Source organism: Hemiscyllium ocellatum, chromosome 1 (genome assembly GCF_020745735.1).
Source record: "Hemiscyllium ocellatum isolate sHemOce1 chromosome 1, sHemOce1.pat.X.cur, whole genome shotgun sequence".
Classification (NCBI taxonomy): domain Eukaryota; kingdom Metazoa; phylum Chordata; class Chondrichthyes; order Orectolobiformes; family Hemiscylliidae; genus Hemiscyllium; species Hemiscyllium ocellatum.
Genome location: NC_083401.1, coordinates 115512707 through 115537314, shown reverse-complemented (window position 1 = coordinate 115537314; position 24608 = coordinate 115512707). Strand labels below are relative to the sequence as shown.

The following is a 24608-nucleotide window of genomic DNA, read 5'->3' as shown; positions in this document are numbered from 1 at the left end:
GTGTTTGTTTATGTCTTTTTGGAGTGAGCCCTGTCCCCGAGGACCCCGGCCTGAAGATGCACCGCTCCCCCCCGCACGGTGGAGAATGAGGAGGCAGAAAGGCCAACTTTGTTTGCGACTTGATTATGCTGAGTGTCCGCTGTCGGACACCACCACCAACCCCCTTCCCCCTCTCTCTTCGTCTCCTGAGACCTTGTTTCTCGCTGCTGATGACAGCGATTTATTTTTCTAGTGTTTTGGGGATTTAAAAAAAAACTTTCTCCTGTTCCTAGTATTCCACTGACGGTGGTCAAGGTAGTTTGTGTTGACATTATTGGGCTGTTTTGTCCGTGTTTTTTTTCCCCCCCGGTGAATGGTCGCCTCTGAGCCCTGTCACTATTTCACTGTGCATCGCCAGGACTAACAGTTCCCCTGGTGAAAGGACGCAGCTGGTTGGGGATTACCCCAGCCGAGCGAATCGAAGCTACTCGCCTGTGGCGCAAACAAGCGTGCTTGTACTCATCAGGGTATCTACAGGGAATTGCTCCAGAAACTGTTGCGTCCTCTGGGAGTTTTTCTTTCTAGTTCCATTTAACGTCCGCCCTTCGCGAACGAGGATACTGGTAACGCAATAGTGTTAGCCGTTTCCATAAATTACCGTCAATAAGTTGATGGTTCAGATTTTTCTAAAGACAGTTGACGTAGTACAGCTACTGAAACTCAGCTGTAATGCTCTCAGTACTGTTAAATGCTGTACTGCAAACTAGTTCATCAGTGTGAACTTCTTTTTAGCTAAGCATTATAAATGTCAATAGTCTTCCCCAAAACTCTTTATTTGTGCCTATGTGAGCCACAGTGTAAGGCATCATGATTTATTATTATGCATACATGTTCTGAAATCTTAATTTTTTTAAAAAAATAAGAATTCTCAGTTGGATGGGGATGGATGTGTGGGGTGGGGCAGGATTTATTGTTAATTGCTGAGTGCCCTGAAGATGATTAAAGTCAGCACATTTCCTGTCCTTGGAGCTGTAATCAATCGTTTGGGGTTTTCTGGTCATTTGACAGTTCAAAGGCAACTTCTATTGGAAACACTTTTTTTATTTCTAGATTTGTAAAATGTATTTCTAAAGATCAAATTGCCATTGTAGGATTTGAACTCTTATTTCCTTTGTGATCAGTCGAGTGGCATAACTACTGAAATATGTAGTACCACTATTGAAGTGGAATAAGCCTTCCATACTTGAGAATGATGAACAGTAGTTAGGTGCTGTGAAGAGAATGCTGTAACTTTTGTTGAATATTCTAGAATCTGATATTATTGTGCAGTAATTGCATTTTGTTGCTGAATTTTCTGTACACTTGAGTGCTTTAAACATGTTATATTGTGAGGTCATCCGTTCCTACAGTAAAGCTCACGCTGAAGATGACCTGCCTCTTGTGATTCAAACTTAAATCTCCATTGAAAAATGAATAAATTCTTAAAATTTAAACTCAGCATTGAAAATTTGTGGCAGACTTAGTTTTGCTATGTCCATTGTCTGAAGTGGCGGTCTTATTCTGTGCATCCTGTTTATTTCAGGTAATCTATGTGGATAGTTTATTCATGTCTAGGTCATGAGAAGTAAATATGTGGAAACAAAATGCTCAGTGATACTCTGACATGATGCCAGTTAAATAGGCTGCTTTGCCTGGAATGGAATTGAACTTGAGTTCGGTCATAGATTGCTTCAGTATCTAAGGAGTTGCAAATGATGCTGAGCAGTACACAAGTATTAGTGAACGCCCCTATTTGGGGATGTATATTTTCGGAAAGGCAATAGTGGAAACAGATGAAGGTGAATGGCCTAGAACACTGCTGAAGAATACTTGTGTTGATGTGACTACAATGTTAGACCTCCAACAATCACGGTCATCTTCTTTTGTGTTAGGTATGACTCCAACCAGCAAAAGAGCTTTACTACCTGATTTGCACTGTCTTCAATTTTACAATGGCTCATTGATGCCTCACTGATGCAGAATTATACCCTGATAATATATGAAAACTAAAAAGCTTGTGTTAAGTGAAAGGTTTTGACGTAGAATTGCTCTCAACCACACAGCTATGTAATCTCACTTGTCTCTGTCTCATCCTTTTATCTGCTGAAACCATCACTCATGTATAAAAGGAATGAAAACTTGACTGTTCTGATGCACTGCTAGCTGTCCCTCCAAAAGCATTCTTTTCTTTCAACTTGATGTCACCCTCCACTCTGCCTGTGTCCTATTTGCACCAATCCCAGTTCACACAACATTCATGTGCTCACTGAGTTACATTGACTCCTGGCAAGAAATATTCCTATTTTATGATGTTCAACCTTGTTTGCAAATCCTTCTACACCTCAATCTCAGGACTGTTCTTTAGTTCCACGATGTTGTAAGATATCTGTGCTGTCTATTTCTGGCCTCTTAAGAATGCCAAATTTTAAGTGCTACACTATACCTCCAACTGCAGAGTCTTTTGAGTTTCTGTCTTAAACAACTTTGCCTCTCGAATGACTTGAAATCTTTGACCAAGCTTATGGATGTCTGACTTATGAAGAATCTCATCAGACTCGAAACATGAACTTTTTGTCTCTGCAAGGGCATTGCAATACCTGCTTGGTTTTTCCAGCACTTTGTTTTTAATCTGTAAACACCACTATGTAGCTTGGTGTCAAATTCTGCTTGATGTTGCAGTTGTGAAACATCTTGGAATGTTTTATGTTAAAGGTGCTATATAAGTAGAGGGCTTTGCACTGCTATGCCTTTGTTCACACATATTTGACATGATTTGGAGATGCCGGTGTTGGACTGGGGTGTACAAAGTTTAAAAAATCACACAGCACCAGGTTATAGTCCAACAGGTTTAATTGGAAGCACACTAGCTTTCGGAGCAACGCTCCTTCATCAGGTGATATTGGAGGGCTTGATTTACACAGAATTTATAGCAAAAATTTGCAGTGTGATGTAACTGAATTTATACATTGAAAAATTGATTGTCTGCTAAGCCTTTCATCTGTTAGAATACAGTGATAGTTTCACTTCTTTCATGTGTAAATCACAAAACCTTTTTTTAAAAGTTGCATTCTCGGGTTTGCTGTAAACAATGGTGATAGCTAGACAATATGTTGAAGGTGTTAGCCCCCTGTGTTCTCTGTCTATGACCTGATGTTTAGATTGATTCTAATCTAAAAAGTGAGATAACAGTTTTACAAAAATTCCTGCAGTTTTTGAGCTCAAAGTTCTACATGAATGTATGCAGTTTTTGAGCAAAGTGCAATGTAACTCTGCAGGTACAAATTCATCCCACAAAATGTGTGCATGTGTGTCTTTGTCTGTCTGTGTGTCTGTCTGTCTGGAGTGGGGGTTGAGTGTGAGAAAGTGTGTGTGTGTGTGTAGTGAATGCAGAGTGTCTTAAGTCTGTGAAGGGGTGCATGTGAGTGTGGGAGTGTCTATAACGGTGTGTGTGGGTGTCTCTGTGCACGCCTGTGTGTGTGTGTGTGTGTGTGTGTAGGAATATGTGTGTGTGCACAGTGCAGTGGTGATCCCCTGTAATGTGACATGAACCCAAGGTCCCGGTTGAGACCCACCCTTTGGGTACCGAACTTAGCTATCAGCCTCTGCTCGGTCACTTTCCTCTGCTGCCTGTTCCGAAGTCCACCTTGGAGAATGGTCACCCGAAGGTCCGAGGCTGAAAGTCCTGGACCACTGAAGTGTTCCCCAACTGGGAGGGAACCCTCCTGTCTGTTGATTGTTGTGCGGTGCCCATTCATCCGTTGTCGTAGCCTTTGCTCAGTTTCCCCAATGTACCATGCCTCCGGGCATCTTTGCCTGCAACGTATGATAGCCAACGTTGATTGGGTCACATGAGTACCTGCCATGTACAAGGTGGGAGGTGTTTCCACGCATAATAATGGTATCTATGTCCACAACCTGACACGTCTTGCAGCGTCCACCGTGATAGGGTTGTATGGAGTTGTCCTGAGAGCTGGCAGTTTGCTACGAACAATGATCTGTTTGAGGTTTGGCGTTGTTTAATGGCAAGTAGTGGAGGTGTGTGGAAGGTCTTGATGAGGTGCTCATCCTCATTGATAATGTGTTGCAGGCCACGAAGAACATGGCGTAATTTTTCAGTCCTGGGAAGTACTGAACAACGAAGGGTACCCTGTTAGTTGCAGCACGTGCCTGTCTCCTGAGGAGGTCATTATGGTTCCTTGCTGTGGCACGTTGGAACTGGTGGTCAATGAGTTGAGCATCTTGAGCCCTCACAAGAACGGGGTATGATGCTCAACTCATCGACTGCCAGTTCTGACATGCCACAGCAAGAAACCGTAATGACCTCTGCAGGAGACAGACACGTGCTGCAACTGCCAGGGTACCCTTCGTTGTTCTGTACTTCCCAGGGGCTGAAAAATAACGCCATGTTCTTTGTGACCTGCAACACATTATCAATGAGAATGAGCACCTCACCAAGACCTTCCCCACACCTCCACTACTTGCCATTAAACAACCGCCAAACCTCAAACAGATCATTGTTCATAGCAAACTGCCGGCTCTCAGGGCAACTCCATACAACCCTATCACGGTGGACGCTGCAAGACGTGTCAGATTGTGGACATAGATACCACTTATGTGTGGGAACACCTCCCACCTTGTACATGGCAGGTACTCATGTGACTCAGCCAACGTTGGCTATCTTATACGTTGCAGGCAAGGATGCCCGGAGGCATGGTACATTGGGGAAACCGAGCAAAGGCTACGACAACGGATGAATGAGCACCGGACAACAATCAACAGACAGGAGGGTTCCCTCCCAGTTGGGGAGCACTTCAGTGGTCCAGGACATTCAGCCTCGGACCTTCGGGTGACCATCCTCCAAGGTGGACTTCGGGACAGGCAGCAGAGGAAAGTTGCCGAGGAGAGGCTGATAGCTAAGTTCGGTACCCATAGGGTGGGTCTCAACCGGGACCTTGGGTTCATGTCACATTACAGGTGATCACCATTGCACCGCGCGTGCGCGCGCGCGCACACACACACACACACACACACACACACACACACACACACACACACACTCTCAACCCCCACTCCAGACCGACACACACCCAGACAGACAAAGACCCACATGCGCACACATTTTGTGGGGTGAATTTGTACTTGCAGAGTTACATTGCACTTGGCTCAAAAACTGCATACATTCATGTAGAACTCTGAGCTCAAAAACTGCAGGAATTTATGTAAAATACTGTTGTCACTTATTAGATTAGAATCAATCTAAACATCAGGTCATAGACAGAGAACACAGGGGGCTAACAACTTCAATATATTGCCTAGCTATTACCATTGTTAGCAGCTAACCCGAGAATGCAACTTTAAAAAGAAGGGCTTTGTGATTTACACATGAAAGAAGTGAAACTATCACTATTCTAACAGATGAAAGGCTTCACAGACAATCAATTTTTCAATGTATAATTTCAGTTACATCACTGCAAATTTTTGCTATAAATTCTGTGTAAATCAAGCCCTCCAATATCACCTGATGAAGGAGCATTGCTACGAAAGCTAGTGTGCTTCCAAGTAAACCTGTTGGACTATAACCTGGTGTTGTGATTTTTAACTTTGTCTTTGACATGCACTCGTGAATTAACTCTTGCATCATCACTTTTCAATATACATTTAATTAGTATTAAACTAATTTGACATTGAGTATCTAGATTTGATTTTTTAATATTGGATTCATATAATGCTAAGACGGCTCAGGCTTGTGCTGGTGGTAGTCTCTATTGTGATGTTGATGAAAGGTGATCAGGTCTGTTGAACTTAGACCGTCCAGCTAAGAAGGTGGTTTTCTGTAGTCGATGAATTGGAAAGTTTTGGCTTAACTTAGTACTGCCAGAAACTTGTTAGATAAGCGTGATAAAAATCTGTTTCAAATGTCCACATTGAGTGAGTAGGACTTTTATTGCTGTGAAGTATGAATGAAAATAACTTTAAAAATGGGGAGAATTCTGTTTGCCAAGTAACATTTCTCTTGTGCTTTAAACTTGTAAAGCAAAACAACTTGATATTGGTTGATACTATAATACTGAGGGTATGCTACATTGTGAGAAGATGCTTTTAGATGCAATCCTAAACATAGGACTCGGTAATATGTAATGGTAAATATGAAATGTCCTGTGAAGCACAACAGTTAAATACATGTTAAGGAAAATATTTATCCTTCAGTAAATTCATTTAAAGGAAAATCTGGCTATTTTACTTTCGTTAATCATTCATTGAATGTGAACTTTGTCTGGACCAGCATTTATTGCTCATCCCTGGTTGAATTTTGAGAATTGCTGCTCATAGTTATAGAGAGATACAGCATGCAAACAGACCCTTCGGTAGTCCATTTAGTGTAGGTACATCTGCAGTACTGTTAGGGAATTGCAGGGCTTTGACCTGGTGCAAGTGAACTGACAGCAATATATTTCCAAATCATAATCATGCATGGCTAGGAGGGGAACTTGCAAGTGATGGTGTTCCCATATATCTGGTGCCCTTGTCCTTCTGCATGTTAACAATTGTGGGTTTAAAAGGTGCCGCTCAAGGAGCCTTGGTAAATTGCTGCATCTTGGAGATGGCACACACTTGCCACTGTATCTAGTAGTGAAGGGATTGACTGCTCAAGGATGTGATGTTTTTGAGCAGACTACGTTGCCCTGATGGTATCAAGTTTCTTTGGACCTGCATGGGGGGTATTCCACCACTACATTTTGGAGAAGCTTTGCAGATTAGGTGGAGAGTTACTCACTGCAGGACTCCTAATTTCTGAATTCTTGTAGCTGCAGTATCTATATTACTCATCTAGTGGTAATCCACAGGGAATTGATGGTGGGGTGGTGAATTCAGTAATATGTGAATATCAAGGGGCAATGATTAGATTCTTTTCTTGGAGATGTTGCTTGCCTGGCACGTGCGCAACGAATGTTCCTCGTCAGCTCAAGCCTGGATGGTGTCCATGTCTTGCTATGTGTGCGTGTGGAATGTCTGAGGAATCATGAATGGCTTTGAATATTGTTTGTTGATGTTTACACCCCCCCACTTCTGACCTTTATGGAGAGAAGATCATCAAAGCAATTGAAGATGCTTGGAACTAGGACAGTGGAAGGAATTCTGCAATTATGTTCTAGAGCTGAAGTGAATGACCTTCAACCCCAACCTCAACCTCAGCTAGATTTGAATCCCCCAGTTTTCTTACTGGTTTCTGTTGACCTTCAATTTGCTAAGATTCCTTGGTATGGCACCTGGTCAAATATCAGGCAGTCATGTTGGTCTTCCTTTGGAATTCGCCTTTTTTTATAGCCATTTTTGTACCAATGCTTTAAATAAGTAAGGAGTTAAGTTGCCTTGGCAGAATCCAAACTCATCATCAGTTATTACTATGCAAGCATGCTTGATCAACTGTTGATGACTCCTTCTGTCGCTTTGCTGATCAAGTGTAGAAGGATAAATTGGTCCTTTTTGTGTACAGGTCGTACCTGGACAATTTTCCACGTGTCAGGTAGATGTGAATGCTGTAGATTTACTGGCTAGGGGTGCAGCTTGTTTGAAGCAAATCTTCAGTGTTACGTAAGTGTGTTGCCAAGGTCTGTGGTCTTTGTGGCATTCAGTGACTTCAGTCCTTTCTTGATATCATGTAGGGTGACTTAAGTTGGCTGAACACTGGCTTATGTGATGCTAGAGACCTCTGGAGGAGACTAAGGTAAATTTGATAACTTTGCCCTGCTGGGTGATGAATGTTGCAGCCTTCTCTTTTGTCCTGGAATTTCCCATTATTGATGATGAGGATATTTGAGAGTTGTTTAATTGCCTGCCATCATTCACTCCCACTGGAAGTGACAGGAATGTAGAGTTTAATTCTGAAGTGTTGATTTGTGGAATCTCTCAACCTTATCACTTGCTGTCTATGTTCTTTGGCATGTAAGTAGTCCAGTGTTGCAGCTTTACCAAGTTCATGCCTAATTTTAGATACTTCTCCTGGTGATGCTGCTGGCACACCTTCCTGCATTCTTCTTTGACCCTGGGTTGTTCCCTGGATTGACAGTCATAATAGAGTAAGGGGTATGTTGGCTTAAGTGGTTGCAGATTGTGTTCCAATTCTGCTGATGGTAGCCCACAACACTTTGTGGATACCCAGTCTTGAGTTTCTAGATCTGTCACATTTAGCACTGTTGTAGTGCCATGCAAAGTTATGGAGAGTACCCTAAATGTGAAGGTAGGACTTCATCTCCTGCGGATTTTGTATTGGTTACTCTTGTCAATCATGGACAAATGCCTCTGTGTCAGGCATATTGTTGAGGCTGAGGTCATGGTCATGTATGTTTTTTCTTCTTGGCTCCTTCATCAGACTGCAGACACAGCCTACCAGTGATGTCCTTTATTGTTGCCACATTAGTGTGAAATGTGGAAGAATATTTACGTAAGGCAGATTGGAAATTTGGACCACTTTTCCCTAGAAGATTGGGGATGATGGCTCTATTGAAACCTTAAACTCCAATTCTGGAAATCTAAGTCTTTATCTATTTATTTACGAAATAGTGTGACTTAATAGGTTTGAAAGGCTCCTGTTTTCTCTTCATATGGAGACTCGAACATTCTTGAAACTCAGAATATTATGCAAATACATTGACTTCAAAAACTGATTCTGAATTTAGCTACAATTTATTGAATCTTGTATGAAATATATCCAGCCTTGCAAAATGCCTCCGCTCGAATGTCCAGCATTGTTTCAGTGACTTCGATGTGATAGAACATTGCTTCTGATGTTAAATTTTAATTACCTAGCACAGAACAAAATCCTTTCCTATCTATTTTAACACATGGCAGCTGTTAAAAGTAGGCAAATGAAAAGCACAATTTGCAACATATATAACCACAGTAGTACAGAGTTGCAAAAGGTTTCTGGACATGGATGTGGTATCAGTGTCCATCTGTCTAACCTCTGGTGGGGAAACCATTGGAACCAACTCTGAGAGGCAGAGTTAATCTGCACTTGGAGGAATTAATGAATAATAGCATAGTATTGTTAAAGGGAGGTAATTTCTAACATCATTGAATTTTAATGAAAAACTAATCAATGCATTCAAAGATTCCTTAGACTTCAGCAACACTTTTGATAAGGTCCCGTGTGTGAGGTCCCTGAAGGTAACAGGATAGGTAGAAGTGGTTAAGAAGGCATATTTGTCTTTATTAGTTGAGGCATAGAGTTTGAGGAAGGAGATGATGCTGGAACTGCATAAAACATTGGTTGGGCCACAGCTAGAGTATTGTGTGCAGTTCTGGAATCAAAATTACATAGGTATGTGATTGCACTGCAGAGGACCTTTACTGGGACACTGCCAGGGCTGGAGACTTTTAGTTATGAGGAGAGATTAGATAGATGGGTTATTTTCCTTCATGCAGAGGAGACTGAGGGGGAAATCTTACTGTGATGTATAAAATTATGCAGAGCATAGATGGGAAGAAACTTTTTTTCTCTTGGTAAAGGGATCAGTGTCTAAGGGTCAACCTTTTAAGGTAAGGGATAGGAGGTTTAGAGGGGATATGAGGAAAATCTTTTCACCAAGAGGCTGGTGGGAATCTTGAATTTACTGCCTGTAAGGGTGATAGTGGCGGAAACCCTCAACATTGAAAAAAGTATTTAGATGTACTCTTGTGATGCCAAGCCATACAAGCCTATGGGCCAAGTGCTGGAAAATGGGGTTAGAATAGATAGGTTTTTCATTGGCAAAGAATCACTAGTATGACACATCTTTTACTGTGCTGTTGAGCTCTGTGACTCTAAGCCTCCTACTACTAATGCCTTGCAATCTTTCTAGAACTAGCTCCAACCATCAAACTGCTGGCCAAACCTAAATAAAGCTCTCCTGTTCAGCACAGTACATTGAAAAGTAAAGAATAAACAAGCTCTAGTTCTATAGGGAGTGGTACATTTTCAGTTAATGACACTGCTAAACCACAAGAGAAAATTTTGTCTTGCTGTCTTAATGTGCCTTTTCAGTGCAGAGCTCCAGTTGGCTTAATTCTTTATTTTATTTAATACTTTAAAGTAAATGGCAGTTTTGACAAGTTTTAAAGGTCTACAATTTAATCCAATTTCACTTTAACGTGCTAATTTTGAGCTTTACATCAACTAACCAATAACTGTTGAGCTCGTTAAATTTTTTTTTGAAAGGGGAAGATTTGGCTGCACTTGTCCATACAATGGTTTAAGTCTCACCTGCTCCAGGAGTGTGTAATAACATCTCTGGAAAATGTAAACTTTTTTTTTTAAATGTGGTAGACCTTGTCAGTTAGAAACCCTAACTGGGTGGCTACTCTTTCATTCAAATTTTAATCCAGGTGGTGTGCAAAACCGGATCTGAGCCACATTATTTGCTAGTAGAGTGGGAAGAGTCTCTGAATCGCTAATTAGTACTCCTTATTCAAATTATTATAGTGTCACAATTAATCAGTTATCTGTTTTGGGACTTGACTTTAAAGAGTTCCAGATCCTGACTCTAAGAACTGAATTTAGTGAGTAGATTTTGAATTTTCCATGGAAGCTTCCCTTGTAGCAATAGCTTGAATTATTGAAATGTTATTTGCAGTGCCACTTTTCTGGGAGCAATAAAATCTAGCAGCTTTGAAAAGCAGAATTTAAGTTCGATTTGATCCCTGTTAAGGACTTATTTATCTGCTAACATTTAATGGATGAATACATCAGACCTCGCCCTGTGGAAATACCAAAACTACTTTTGAGAGGTACTGTGGTCAGCATAACTAATTGAAATAATCACTTTCAGACCATGGAAGAAAGAAAACCCAATCAGTGACACTTAACTGTATTCTGGATCAAGGTGTGAGATGACCTCGTAAACACTGTTAAGTCAACATTCTCAGCAGTCGATCTGAATTATGCTTAACTGTTGGAAGAAATTCCTGGAAGCTGTTTTGAAAGTGGTGTCCGGTTCAAGGTTGAATTTCAGATTGGTGAAAATGCTTTGTATTGGTAAATTTTAAATAGTCATTCAATATATTTTAGTGGAGATGTTTCATACTAAAGTTTAGTATATGGAGTAGGTGTTGTCATGACTGACTATTTTACAATATTGTTGTAGTTGAAAAGTTTGGTGCTGGTAAAGCACAGCAGGTCAGGCAGCATCTGAGGAGTAGGAGAGTTGATGTTTTGGACATAAGCTGTTCATCAGGAATGTGAAGGGGAATGGATGCTGAGAGATAAATAGAGGGGTGTGGCTGTGACTGGGGTAAGGTAGCTGAGAGGGCGATATGTGGATGTAAGTAGGGGCTAATTGTGACATGTCAGTGAAGAGAGTGGAGCAGATGTGGGAAGGAAGATGGAGGAGTCAAGGGGATGGTGCTGGGTTGGAGGGTTGGATCTGGGATGAGGTGGGGAGATTTGGAAACTAGTGAATTTGATGCTGATGCTGTGTGGTTGAAGAGTCCCAAGGTGGAAAATGGTGTTCTTCCTCCATTTGGTGGGTGGCTTTGGTTTGACAGTGGAGGAGGCCAGGGCTTGCTTGTCCTTTGGAAAGGGAGGGGAGTTCAAGTGGTTGACCACAGGGCGGCGGGGTTGTTTGGTGTGTGTCCCCCAGAGATGTTCCCTAAAACCTCTTCATTTTGACATCCTGTCTCATCACTGTTGAGAAGACTACATTGAGAGCAGTAGATGAGGTGGGTGACTGCAGGAAAATCTCTGGTGGATGTGGAAAGATCCTTTGGGGCCTTGGACAGAGGTGAGTGGGCAGGTGTGGGTGCAGGTTTTAAACCTTGTGTGGTGGCAAAGGAAGTGCTGCATGTGGAGGGTGGGTTAATAGGAGTCATGGAGGGAATGGTTTCTGTGGGACGCAGATAGGGATGGGGAGGGAAATATATTGTTAGTGCTGGGGTCTGATTGTAGATGTTGGGAATGGTGGAGGATAATGCATTGAATCAGGAGACTAGTGGGGTGGAAAGTCTATCCTTGCCGTTGGAGGGGTGAGATTCAAAGGTGGAGGTGTTCGAAATGGAGGACTACTGGAGGACATTGTTGATCTTGTGGGAGGGGACATTGCAGTCTTTGAAACAGGAGACCATCTGAGATGTCCTGGAGTGGAATTGCTTCTCCTGGGCGCAGATATGGCGCAAGAATTGGGAGTAAAGGATTGCATTTTTACAGGAATGAGGGTCGGAGGAGTGTAGTCAAGATAGCTGTGGGAGTCAGTGAGTTTCAAGTAGATATCAGTATTGAGTCCGTCGTTGGAGACAGACAGAGAGGTCCAGGAAGGGCTGGAAGGTGTTTGTGAAGTTGAGCTGTTCAACCTCGTGGGAGCATAACATGACACCGCTACAGTCATCAGTGTAGCGGAGGAAAAGTTTGGGGTGGTGCCAGTATAACTGCGAAGTATCCTACGAGGAAGTAGGCATAGCTGGGGCCCATGTGGGTGCCTGTGGCTACCTCTTTGGTCTGAAGGAAGTGGGAGGATTCGAAAGAGAAGTTGTTGAGGGTGAAGCTCCTTATACCAATCAAATGTGTTGGACAGGTACTAGTTAGGTCAACGGGAGAGGAAGAAATGGAGGGATTGGAGGCTGTCGTCATGGTGCGTGGATATGTATACGGACTGGATGTCCATGATTAGGCTGAGGTGTTGGGGATTGGGAAAATGAAAGTCATTGAGGAGGTGGCAGGTGTGGGTGCTGTCCTAAATGTATATAGTGAATTCCTTTACCAAGGGGGGCAAGTTGGTGTTGAGGTATGAGGAGATAAGTTAGATTGGGCAGGAGTAGGCAGAGACAGTAGATCAACTGAGATTGTGGATGGTCTCGGAGGTGTGGTTGAGGGGGGCGATGGGAGGAGGTGTCCGTGAGTTGGCGCCTGGTTTTGGCGATTGTAGAGGTCGGTGCACCGAACCACTGATGGCTCCTCCTGACGTTGGAGTTAGAGGGGAGGACTGCATGATGCGAGAGTGAGAGGGGTTGACTGCCTCAGTCTGTCCTGAGGTCAAGGGAAGGTATGAGGCCCAAACGGGATGTTCAAGAGGATGGAGTATGTTGGAGGTGGGAGAAGTGGTCCTCTGAGGATGGGTGGGAGTCACGATTGAAAACATAAGTATGGCAGCGGCAGAAGAAAAGTTCAATGTCACATCACATATGGAATTCGTTGACCCAGGAGCATAGTGTGGGATGAAGGTGAGACCTTTTACTGAGGACTGATAGTTCATCCCTCATTGAGGGGTTGGTCTGGTTTGAATGGTTAAAAATCCAGTAGGCTGGGTTCTGAGGCCTGTGACAGTGAAGGAACACTGATATGTTTCCAAGTCAGGTGGTGAATAGCTTGGAAATGAACCTGCAGGTGGTGTTCCCACGTATCTGCTGCCTTATAGATGAAAGTGGTCATGGGTATAAAAGGTGCTAAGGATCTTTGGTGATTTTCTGCAGTTTATACACACTGCTCTGCTGAGTGAAGGGATTGGATGTGGTAGCAATAAAGCAGACTGCTTTATCGTGAAAGTTGTCAGCTTGTATGTTGATGGAGCTACACTCACCCAGGCAAGTGGGGAATATTCACAACATTCCTGACTTGTGCTTTTAGATGATGAAGGGCTTATGCCCGAAACGTCGAATTTCCTATTCCGTGGATGCTGCCTAACCTGCTGTGCTTTAACCAGCAACACATTTTCAGCTCTTTTAGATGATGAACAGGGTTTGGGGAGTCAGGAGGTGAGTATTCCTAGCCTGTTACTACTTGTAGCCAGTATGTGGTGAGTCCAGTTGATTTTTTGCTCAATGATAATATCCTGGGAGTTATTAGTGGGGGATACATGATGGTGAGGCTATTAAATGTCAAGGAGTGGTGGTTAATATTGTCTTTTATTAGAGATGGTCATTGCCTGGCATTTGTGTGGTGCAATTGTTACTTGCCACTCTTGAGCCCAAGCCTGGACTTTGGACAATCGTTGAGCATCCCCACTTCCAACCTTTTTATAGAGGGAAGGTCATTGAAGCAGCTGAAAAAGGCTAGGTCCAGGACATTACCTGAGGCACTCCAGGACTCTCATGACACAATGGTCTCTCTGAACCACAAGGCCCAGGTTCAAGTTTCGCCTGCTCCAGAAATGGGCAGTCACATCCCTGAATATGGTTGATTTAGAAAATATCTTGTCTGACGAAATTATCAAAAGTGTCCTGGAATTGACATGACTGATTTCCAGCAACCTTAACCATCTTCTTATGTGCCAGGTATGACTGAAACTGGCAGAGCTTTTGCACCCCGATTCCAGTTTTGCTAGGGTTTCTTCTTGCCACACCGCTGCCTATTTTAAATATATCCGTTATAGACGTGTAAGGCTTATAGTAATGTCTAGATTCATCTAATTTATTAGAAGATTAAGTTAGTTTTTTTCAGAGTACTTTGTGTGTCATGATTAGAGCACCATCTACATTGGTAACAGACGCATATGTTTGTGATATTCTTTTGTCATTTACTGAGTCTGCAAAGTGAGATCTGGCTTTGGTCAAGAAACCTTTATTTGATTTTTAATGTTTCACAATTTACTAGAACGCAACCTTTCTCTATTGTATAATTTCAATGTTTCATCAAGGAACTTTAGAAATTAGGGCATACTCTTTGGAAATTATCAACTTCACTAAAAACACAACATTTTAATGAGCATTAGGAACAGTGTGTGATATGAATATTAATATACAAATTTTAACACTGCCAGTAGACCTAATACAACAGAGCATAGAATTTATTTTGATTAAGGTTTCTCTGGATCGCGATCTATAGAAGTCTAATTTCATTGTGTCATCGAAGGAATGTCCACTTTCACATACATACACTTTTTTAATTTTGTTCATCTATTTCTCTTTTAACTTTTATTTTAAAATGGGATATATGTTACAAAATGAAGTGTTGATGTGAAAATCGACTAATTGAGGATAATTGCTGGAATGGTTCTCGTTTGGAAATTTAAATGAGGGAAGTGAGAGGTGAAGGAAAGTTAGCCTCGTAAATTGAGTTATCAAAGTATCAATTTTGAGGTTTAACCATTCACTGATAGTAGACTCTGTGAGAATAGAGGTGGGGAATGGGACTGACTCTATTGTTCCATATAGATTCATAATGGCGACTGGCTGTGTTCTGTGCTGCAAATGACTATGACGTTTTACTGGTGGATTTATTTGACTTCCATTGATTATAATTATTGTCTGATATATGGGTTATGGATTAAGTATTTGTTTTATAGTGAGTAAAACAGAAGCTTGGGTGTTGATCTCAGATTGGTTTTCTTGGTTTTGTGGGTAAGACTTTGAGTTCAGTTCTTGTGGGAATGATCCCCGGCCCTGGTGTTGTATACAAAGGTAGTGACGTCAGGATGGGGGTTGGTGGCTGGCATAGACTGGAGTATGATTTTGCATGCTGGAGACTCTAGTAAGATTTGTGGTCAGATTGGAAACTATGAAGTGACTTTTTTTTAACAAAAACAAAGTACAAGTGTAGTCACCATGTCATATGTAAATGGATATCCTATGTGTGGACAAAGAAGTTAAAGTACAGGCTTTTCAAAGACCTCTGAAAATAAATCATAACAATGTAGTCTGTGCTTCAAATTGAGAGTTCAACTGATCTGAATTTGTGCACTTGATTTCCACTTTGTAACTTTGCTCAATTCAAATTATTTAATTTGATGTTTTTGGACTGAAAAATATCAATTTTTCAGATTATATTCTATTTTAAAAAATGGAAATATGAAATATATTTCTAATTTATGGGAAATTGAATTGTAGGCTTTTGAATTTGAAAGGGGAATGACAACTGGGGCTTCTGAGATGTAAATCAGATTAGATTCCCTACAGTGTTTTAAACTTTTTGTTTAGTAAATTAAGATGCCAGTTCGCAGGGCTGCAAGTCAACATTAAGTTGCATCTGTTACCCATAGATATCACACTAGTTTACGCAAGTCAATCTCTTGGGAGAAAAAGGCACATATCATCCTGGAGGCTACGGCGACCTCAGCACTTTGCAAAAAGCTCTCCTGTATCAGTGTTCTGCTAAGTTAGATCTGTAATATTGAATGCATAGTGCAAACTAGTAGTTTACTAACACAACCGTGCTCCAATTTCAATATTACACAACACTTGATTTGTGCAAAATCATGGGTGTTTTATATAATTATCTTAGAAGTAAATAACAATGAGAATTAATTATTTCTTGCTTAGCATGTGATCCTGAGCTGCTCATACTTATTTTGTGCTCCAACAGGTGTGTAGAATATTAGAATACAAATGCCTAGCAGCTACAGGAATATCAAGGTAGTATTTAACTGCAGGGTAGAAGTTAGGATTGTAATGAAATCACTCGGGTGGGTTTGTGAAAGGGAAGTAACCCTAAACCTGTTCTTGACATGATGTGGATACAGCAGTTGATGCACTAAGGTTTCTAGAAAACATTTGATAAGATGCTTCGTCAAATATTAATTTCAGAAATAAAATGTAATGGCATGCACAGAATATTAAGCATAAATTGACCTTTTCTCTGTTGGCAAGGGGTAAGAACTGGTGTGCCACAAGGATCATTGGTGGACTAACTTTTTACAATTGATAAAAATGATTTTAAAGAAACCAAAGATATTGTTTCTATATTTGGTGATGACTCATAAGTAAACTAAGAGGTCAAAAGGAGACTATAAAGATATAAGCGAATGAGTGGGCAAAGATTTGGCAGTTGGATAAAACACGGGTAAATGTGAAATTCATGTTGTCATGAAAAAGCATAGAAACTAAATGGGGAGGACTTGCAGAGCTCTAAAACTGAGGTATCTGGGTGTCCCAGTGTATGAATTGCAAAAGGTCAGTCAGCTTGATATTTTAAGTAGGGAAGCTAATAGAATGGTAAATTTCGGAAAGATGTTCCAGATAATCAGAGAGTCCAGAATCAGGTGGCACAGTTTAAGGATACTGGGTAGGCCACTTAGAACTGAGATGAGGGGAAATTTCTTCACTGACCGATGAACCTATGTGGTTCTCTGATGTGAAAAGTTGTTGCTTCCAAAACATTGAATGCTTTCAAGAAAAGGTTAGGTATTGAATCATAGAGTTCCTACGCTGTGGAAGCAGGCCACTCAACCTGTTGTGACCACACCGACCCTGCGAAGAGCAGCCCATCCAGACCCATCTCCACACAATCCTTGTAATCCTGCATTTCCCAAGGCTGATATGCCTGGATATTATGGAAAATCCACAAATAGGGGTCACCTATTTAAGACTGAGATGAGGAGAAATTTCCTCTTATAAAGGATCATGAATGTTTCGAACAATCTTCCTCAAAAGGTGGTAAAAGCAGAGTCTTTTGAGTATGCTTTTAAGCAAGGGTGAAAGATTATCAGGGCGAGGCAGGAATGAGGAGAAATAGATCAGTCATGATCTAATTGAATGGTGGAGCTGGCTCGAGGGGTGGCCTCCTCTTAATTTGCATGTTTGTGCAGTTGCAAAAGCAACTCAGCAGAGCTGTCTATTTGATCAACGTTAGAATGATCAACATCCACAAGAACACACAATTATTTTTTAAAAACAATTTTTCCTTTGAACCTTGAATTATAATCCTGAGATTCATACAGTAAAGTACTGTAACTAGGCTTTGTTAAAACTTTACAATATACGAGTCAGACCACAGCTGAAATACTGTGAATGGTTTTGGGCTCCCTTATCTAAGGAAAAATGTATTTGCAATGGCAGCAGTCCAGAGAAGGTTCGCTGGGTTGATATCAGCCTGTCTAATGAGGGGAGGTTGTGTATATTGGGCAATAACAAAGACTTGTGAATGCTTGAAACTGAAACAAATACAAATTGCTAAAGAACCTCAGCAGGTTGTGCAGCATCTGTGAAGAGAAGAGTCGAGTCCCTGGACCTAAAATGGACTCTTTTCTCTCCACAGATGCTACCCCACCTGCTAAGGTTCTCCAGTTTAGGTGACTTGAAAAGGTAGATGCCGAAAGCTTGTTTTCCCCCTTTTATAGTTGAAGATCAGAGGGCATAATTTCAGAATAAAGGATTGCACTTTTTCCAGATGAGGCATGATCTTTTGTTTGAGGGTGTGAATCTGTGAAATTCATTACTACAAAGCATTGTTGAGGCTGGGTTGTTAAGTATATTTATGGCTGAGATGCATTTTAAAGTAGTGAGGAAATCAAAGGTTATGGGATACAGACAGGAAAGTGAAGATAATCAGATCAGCCATGATCTCATTGACTCTGACTCTGAGTTGGGTGACCCACTATATCATCATGTCTTCTGATCCTTCAAGGCTTTGATCTGAAAGATGGACTGACTCTGGTTTGTAGAATTATTATTTCACTTGCATACAAGGTTCCTTGAAAGTGAAGTCGCTGGTAGATAAGATAGTGAAGGGGGTGATTGGTATGCTTTCCTTTATTGGTCAGAGCATTGAGTATAGAAGTTGGGAGGTCATGTGGCTGTACAGACATTGGTTTGGTGACTTTTGGACTATTGTTTGCAGTTCAGGTCTCCTTCCTATCGGAAGAATGTTGTGAAACTTGAAAGGGTTCAGAAAAGATTTACAATGATGTTGCCAGGGTTGGAGGATTTAGCTATAGGGAGAGGTTGAATAGGCTGTGCTGTTTTCTCTGGAGCATTGAAGGCTGAGGGGTAACCTTAGACAGGTTTACAAAATTGAGGGGCATGGATAGGATAAATAGGCAAAGTTCTTTCCTTGTGGGAATCCAGAACTAGAGGGCATAGGTTTAGGGTGAGATGGGAAAGATATAAAAGAGACCACAGGCAACTTTTTCACAGTGGTATATGTATGCAATGAAATGCCAGAGGAAGTAGTGGAGGCTGGTACAATTGCAACCTTTAAAAGGCATCTCGATGGGTATATGAATGTGAAGGGTTTGGTGGGATATGGGCCAAGTGCTGGCAGTTGGGACTAGATTAAGTTGGGATATCTGGTTAACATAGATGAGTTGGACCGAAGGGTCTGTTTTAGTGCTGTACATCTCTGATTCTAAGGGTAGACGTTTAAGTCGGTGGGACTGAAAGTAGAAGCTATTGCGCACATTCACTGTAATGAATAAGGCATAGCAAGTACAAAACTTCTGTGCCTGACTGATCCCACATTCTCCTGTGCTTTGTTTTTCTCTCTGGTTACAAATTTATTTTTGACAATAAATGGGCGCAGTTTGTTTCATTGCAGTTTTAACTGTAAAGTACTAGGGAGTTGCTTTGTAATGAAAAGTGAGATGGGTTTTTTTCTAAAATAATTGTGCTGCATTCAGTGTAGATTTCAGGTACTATTTCAGGTCGAAGAAAATTGTTAAATGGAGAAATATCTGAGTATTCATATAATGCTTTCATGATCACAATGTCCCAAAGTGCTTTTGAATGATGTCACTAATGCAGATAACACAGATTCGTCTATAGCAACTCCTAACTAGCAAGGACATGAGCGACCTTAACTTTTTTGATGTAATTTGAAGGATTATTGTTGGCTGACTCTCAGAACCCTCTGAATAGTACGCAACTTTTTTTTTCCCTGTATGCTTTGTACCCATCTGATAGGACGTATGGGACCATTGTTGAATTTCTCACTCACTAACCAGGGAATAGTCTATCTGCATTTATATTCTAGAAATTGAAGGCCTGTGACCAGTGGTACGCCACTGGGTGCTGGGTCCACTTTTCTTCATTTACAGAAATGATTTGCATGTGTACAGAGGAGGTATAGTTAGTAAGTTTACAGATGTAGTGGACAGTGAAGAAGATTACCTCTGATTACAACGGGATCTTGATCAGATGGGCCAATGGACTGAGGAGTGGCAGATGGAGTTTAAATTATATAACTGTGAGGTGCTGCATTTTGGAAAAGGAAATCTTAGCAGGTCTTATACATTGAATGATAATGTCCTGGGGAGTGTTGCTGAGCAGAGAGACCTTGGAGTGCAGGTTCATAGCTCCTTGAAAGTAGATAAATAGGATAGTGAAGGAGGTGTTTGGTATGCTTTCCTTTATTGGTCAGAGCATTGAGGATAGAAGTTGAGGTCATATTGCGGCCATACAGGACATTGGTTTTGCCACTTTTGAAATATCGCATGCAATTCTGGTCTTGCTCCTATTGGAAGGATGTTGTGAAACTTGGAAAAGTTCAGAAAAGATTAAAAAGATGTTGCCAGGGTTGAAGGATTTGAGCTGTAGGGAGAGACTGAATAAGCTGGATCATCAGAGGCTGAGGGGTGACCTCATAGAGGCTTAAAATCATGAGGGTTGTGGATAAGATAATTAGACAAGGTCTTTTCCAGAACTCGAGGGTATGGGTTTAGGATGAGCGGAGAACGATATGCAAAGGACCTAAGGGACAACTTTTTCACAGTGTATGAAATGAGCTGCCAAATGAAATGATGGAGGTTGGTACAATTACAGCATTTAAAAGGCATCTGGATGGGTATATGAATAGGAAGGATTTAGAAGGATGTGAGCCAAGTGCTGGCAGATGTGACTAGATGAAGTTACGATATCTGGCCGCATGGGCGGGTTGGACTGATGGGTCTGTTTTTGTGCTGTACAACTCTAAGTCTCTGACTCTATCTCAGCTGAGACAGTGCATTAAAGTTGGGGATAGAGTCGGTCTGTAACATTTCATAAATTTCTACTTTAGAAACAACCAGTCTGACTCAAGATTGGGATACAGACAGACTCTAACATTAAACCTTTAATGCATTGGCTGAGCTGAGATGTTGCCTTTTTTATAAAACCTTAAGGTAACTCAGGAATGTGACTCGAAAGAAGTTCTGGAATTTACATATTAATGAACCAAAGCCTGCAACTCTTCTGAAAGATGAAAGACTTAACAGCAATCTAGGTTTGTTCAATCCAGAGGAACCTCGATTATCCGAACAACTTGGGTGGAGAGTATTTTGTTTGGATAATTGAATGCTGGATAACACATTTTAGCCAAGCGTCAGGACCTTGTAATCTTATTCCGATAATTGATGTTTGGATAATCAAGGTTCCTGTACTGTATATCGTATCAGGTGCATTCATGACAATGTAATCTTTTGCTTTAAATATTGTCTTATGATCCTGCTCCATACTTACCTGATGAAGGAGCAGTGCTCCAAAAGCTAGTACTTCCAAATAAACCTAATGGACTATAACCTGGTGTTGAGATTTTAACTCTGACATTCAAATTAAGTATATTGATGAGGTAGTGTGGAATCCAGTTTCATCCTTTGCCATTTTATTTTCTTCAACCTAGTGTGAAAGTGAGGGATTGGTAGAAAACAAAACTAAAGATGATGTCTGCACAAAGAGGAAATCGATGAGCCACCACTGGGTGTAGACATAGTGTGGCTCAAGATATGAAGAGCAGGCTTTAATCAGAAAAATTTCTGTCTAGTTTGGAATTGAAGTTGTTGAGTTAGCACACCACATTTTTGTGAATCTGCAGCAATTTTGAAGCAACATCTCTTGCTTAGTTGGATTAGATTACTTACAGTGTGGAAACAGGCCCTTCGGCCCAACAAGTCCACATTGACCCGCCGAAGCGCAACCCACCCATACCCCTACATTTACCCCTTACCTAACACTACGGGCAATTTAGCATGGCCAATTCACCTGACCCGCACATCTTTGGACTGTGTGGGAGGAAACCGGAGCACCCTGAGGAAACCCACGCAGACACGGGGAGAACGTGCAAACTCCACACAGTCGGGAATTGAACCCGGGTCTCAGGTGCTGAGAGACAGCAGTGCTAACCACTGTGCCACCGTGCCGCCCACTCTTTAACTGAGACTTTAAAATCGTTGGACAGAACTATGTGCATAGGTTTTTCTCAGGGTTGCACATCTTTGTTTACCAACAAGGCACATTAACTTTGTTGTGCAAGAACTGTTCTTAAACTTAAGTAGCTGCATTACACTTGTTACAACAGCATTAGCTGAGGATAGCATGAGAACTAGGTAGCATTCTGGCCAAATATTGGAAGAATTTGAGCTGTGTGTAGGTACATTCTGGATTAAAGACATTGTATGTTTCAACTGAACAGATTAATGTTGTAGACTTGCACAGAAAAACTGAAGTACAGTGGGAAAGTTATCTTGTGCTTGAGGCTTCAAGACTTTGTGGCAATTCTGTTATTGATAACTCCAGTATGTAAACAAGCTAACTTGTTCCCCCCCAGAGGCAGTATGCTAACCAAAATAAATAGTTTCCATTTAGGCGTTTGAAGGCAGTGCTGTCTTGACAAGGAGATAAACAGTCAGCTGAGCATACCTATATTGTTCAGGCAAAAGATTTGAATACTGGCCTGCAGAGACCATTCTATTGGCAAAGTCAAATCAGAATGGCAACTTGAAATCGACCATCCATGAGAAAGCAAGTACCTGTAAGTAAATGTACCCAGAGCAGGAGTTGATGGCCTAGTGATATAATCACTAGACTGTTAATTCAGAGACCCGAATAATGTCCTGGAGATTCTGATTTGAATCCCGTCATGGTAGATGGTGAAATGTGCATTCAGTAAAAATCTAGAATTAAGAGTCCACTGACTTTGATTCCTTTGTCAATTGTTGGAAAAACCCATCTGGTTCACTAATGTCCTTTTGGGAAGGAAACTGCCATTCTCACCTGGTCTGGCCTGCATGTGACTCCAGATCTATAGCAGCGTGGTTGACTCTTAACTGCCCTCTGGGCAATTAGGGATTGGCAATAAATGCCTTGATAGCAGCTCTCATCCTGAATGAATTTAAAAACACAACTTATTGCAAATGGAGAAAACTGGATAAACTCTAAGTTTGGCATTAACTGATTATTTTCCACAAATAATGTTTCAAGTATGAGAAATTGTTGCTCTGGGGTTTTCATTTTTTTATGTATTAAGTAAAGGTAGTAAACAGAAGAGAAGTTATGGTCATGACTTATGAGCAACTGTGCAAGGGCAAATCCAATGGGCAATTTTTGAGGAAATTCCTCCTTTTGTATTGTTTAAAATAGATTCTACATTTGCTGCAATTTTGAGATGGCCCTAATTATCTCATGAGTAATGTCTCTTCTGGATGTAACTGTAGGACCAAAATGTAATCATTGGAAGGTGTAGTTCTAACCAACTTTTGCCAAATTACCTTTTCAAAGCAATTCTAACTTTTTTTATTTTTGATCTGGATAAATGTGTAGGTCTACAAATTACTAAAAGTACTTATTTCCCATAAAATCATTTGGTTATCCATACTTAGCTCTGTGGTTTTTCACGTTCTTACCATTTCTGCATGCTGTGCCTTCAAATCTGTTTCTCTACTGTTTAATTTCCAGAGTTGGAAATTTTGTCTGAGCCTTGAAGCCATTTCCTACGTCTGTAGATATATTCTGAGCATGTTTGTTGAACCAGTTTTGGCTTTGTTTAGGTGTAGTGACCATTTAGAATTTTTTTGCCTTTGGGATGGGTTTTCTAAATCCTGCTGAGTTCCAAATTTCAAGATTGTTATAATTTTCTTTGTGAACAACAAAGTTATTTTTGTTATATTCTCAATCATTAAACAAAAAGTTGAAATGCAGTAATTGGAATGATGGCTTTTTCTGTCTTAAACAGTTGATAACACTGTGCCAGACTGGAATGGACTGTAACCTGTATGTGTTTCATTTTCCAGAGTGTGTGGTTCTGATTACAGCAAACTGTTGGACCCTCGTCCCAGTCCTGTACAATCTAACACTTAAAATCCATTGAAGAGCAAATATTGTTCAATGTAATATAATTAAAAGAATAAAATATTTGATAAAGATTTATTCTTAAGCAGTCTTTGTAAAGTCATTAAGTATTTGCAGTACAGAAAGATCCTTCAGCCCATTGTGTCTGTGCTGATCTTCAGGCATCCATCGATTTTAATCCCATTTTCCTGTTCTTGGCTTGTAGCTCTGTAGGCTATGATGTTTCAATTATAAGGAAATGCTGAGGGACCTATGTCTGCTCTAATTGGGAGAAGAAGGCTAAGGGGATTTAATAGAGACATATACAGGATGATCAGAGGATTACATAGGTTAGACTGTGCGAGTCTTTTCTTAGGATGATGACGTTGGCTTGAATGAGCAGGCAGAGCTGCAAATGGAGGGTTGATAGATTAAAGACAAATGTCAGAGGCAGGATCTTTACTCAGAGTGGCAAGGGCATAGAATGCCCTGCCTGCTAATGTAGTTAACTCAGCCACTTTAGGGGCATTGAAACAACAGTCCTTGGGTAAATGTATGGATGATGATGGGATAGTGTTGGGGGATAGGCTTAGATTAATTCATAGGAAGGTGCAATATCGAGGGCCAAAGGACTGTATTAGTTCTATGTTCTAATTCCCACCTCTCTCATCCATTCAGACGTAAAGTTCCAGGAACCTGTAGCCTTCTGGGTGAAAATGGTTTCAATCAAATCCTGCCTTGACTAATAAAAACAAGCATCTTATGTGCCCCCTTATTCACCTTATTGCTTTCGAGCATCTGTGAACTTGCACACCAATGTTCTTCTCATCTGTGCTTCCTACGGTCCTATTATTCAACATGTATTCCCTTACCTTGTTAGTCCTCCCAAAATG

The 24608-nt window shown here is 41.1% G+C and overlaps 1 protein-coding gene across 2 annotated transcripts in view; it reads left to right on the top strand.

The window, feature by feature from the left end:
- Positions 1-24608, top strand: part of rbpjb (recombination signal binding protein for immunoglobulin kappa J region b) — an 86766-nt gene that overhangs the window by 492 nt on the left and 61666 nt on the right. Inside the window, exon 1 of one of the 2 annotated variants that reach the window (XM_060825110.1) lies at positions 201-602. The exons of the other annotated variant lie outside the window; for it this stretch is intronic. The gene's annotated coding sequence lies outside the window, so the exon portion shown is untranslated. Of the gene's footprint in view, positions 1-200; positions 603-24608 lie in introns of those variants that run through there. 2 annotated transcript variants of the gene reach the window in all.